We start from the raw sequence: 2,339 nt of genomic DNA, 5'->3' as shown, positions 1-2,339 counted from the left end.
ATGGGGGGGAGTGAAAACAGCGCCTCGAGACCCAACGTTGGAGGGGTTAGGCCAATGAAGAGCAAAGAAATTTTGATATTTTAGGAGGGAAAATTTTGATATTTCAGGAGGATCAACATTCTTAGATTAAAAAAAATAGCATTACTAAAAAGGTGAACATCTAGAGTAGAAGCATGACTGAATATATTCAAAACATTAACAAGATGATGCATAACATTTGGAGCATCATCTCCAAAAAATAAAAGATCATTAGAATATATATTAGATTATTAGTTTGATTAAAACTTTATCGTGCAATATAATTATTTTTAATATCTAACATTGAGGAAATAACATCCATAATAATATCTAAAAGATAAGGTGAAAAGGGAAAACATTGCCTTTAACCAAAAGAAAAAGTAAAGTAACCATTCATTTCACCATTAATAGTAACTGAGAAGTAAAGATTAGTCGTATAAGCTTTAATCCAATGAATAAAACCAACATGGAAACCCAATTTGATCATTCTATTGTAAAGAGAATTTTGATTGCCTTTATCAAAAGTCTTACATAAATCAATTTTAGAACAAAATTTCTTACCAAAATTAACCTGGTTAAAACCATAAAAAAACTCATTAGCCAAAATGATATTATTAGCAATTTCTCTCCCTTTATTTAAAATAGCCTAAATTAAATTAATTTTATCACAAAGAATATGTTTAATTATATCAACTAAAAGCTTAGCAATGGCTTTATACAATGTATTACACAGAGAGAGATAGGAAGAAATTCATTTAAAGATTGAGCACAGTTCCTTTTGGGAATTAAGGTAATAACAATATCTTTGACCCAATTGAGATGCTTGCTAGTATTACAAAAATATTTTATATCATGAATATTATCGACCCCAATAATATTTCGAGAATTTTTTAAAAATTTTGAAGTAGAATCATCAGGTTCAAGTGGTTTTTAATTATAAAAGAATTTTCTTCGTTGGAGAAGTATTTTATTAAGGCTTCTTAATCCAAAGAAAAACAATATTAATAAAAAAATTATCAATTATGAAGAAAATAATATCAAAATAATTATTAAGCAAATACTTAGAAAAAAAGAAATATCTTCTTTAGCAATATCCTTTTGTTGTTCCAAGTAAATATCATTAATTAAAATTTCTTAGAGAAAAGTAGAATTATTTTTAAATCTAATCTTTTGATAAGGAAAGTTTACACCATCTTCATCTTTAGATAACCAATCAAAATTAGCCATTTGTTTTAACCATTGATAATTACAAGAATAAGCATTGTTGAGTTTATGTGGGTTAAAAACGGTTGATTAAGTAAATCTTTGCAAATAGGATTGACATCCAAATTATTCATAAAAAATTAAATTTACCTTTTAATATATTAATATAATTAGAAAGATAATTAGAATTGTATCAATTTCAATGCTTAAAAGCTTCTTTGTAATTCTTCAGTTATTGCAAAGGGTAAATAAAAGATCACCTATAACATCAACGTTCAAAGCATCAAGAACAATTTCAAAAAAATTAGAACAACCACTCCAATTATTCTTATACAAAAATCTGTGCTTCAAAACATAAGAGACACCCAAAGATATAAAAAAAAAAAAGAATGATCAAAAGTAAAATTATCCAAAACTATATAAAAAAATAATTAGAAAATTCAAACTAAGAAGCATTACAAAAATCTCTATCAAGAATACATCTAAAATGATTATTAATTTGATTATTATACCTAAGCTGATGACCAATATTTTATAATTAAAAATATTAGAATTTAGAATGCAATTATTAAAATTAGTTAGTTTCAAAAGAATAAGTGGTGGACCACCAACTTTTTTAGCAACTCTAATCATACAATTAAATTCACCCAACAAAAGCCAATGCTCATTAAAATTAACAACAAGATAAGCAATATAATTCTAAAAAATTCTTTCTAATAATGACACTATTATTAATATAAATGAAAGTAATAAAAAACTTGTTATAAGAAGTTTAGTAACATGGAGATTTAACTTCTAAAGTGGTAAAAGAAAGAACCTTAACATTCCATTTAACCTAAATACAATCATTCTTAAATATGTCAAGGTTATTCACACTTAATTCATTATTGAAAAGTTTGAACTTGTTAGTAGAGAAACTATCAAAAATAAAAGAAAGACGGCTTATTTTCAACATGATTCTTATAAATAATTTTTTTTTACAATAAGAAATACTGGTTTTATTATTAAACCACAGACATTCCAAGCTAGAATATTAGAGTGAAACATAAAAAAAGTAAAATTGACGCAGAACATACCAACTCCGATTTTTCTTTTTATTACCCTAGGGTAGAGAGAAA

Source organism: Phalaenopsis equestris, unplaced genomic scaffold (assembly GCF_001263595.1).
Source record: "Phalaenopsis equestris unplaced genomic scaffold, ASM126359v1 Scaffold000002, whole genome shotgun sequence".
Lineage (NCBI taxonomy): Eukaryota > Viridiplantae > Streptophyta > Magnoliopsida > Asparagales > Orchidaceae > Phalaenopsis > Phalaenopsis equestris.
Note: the sequence above shows the minus strand (reverse complement) of the source record.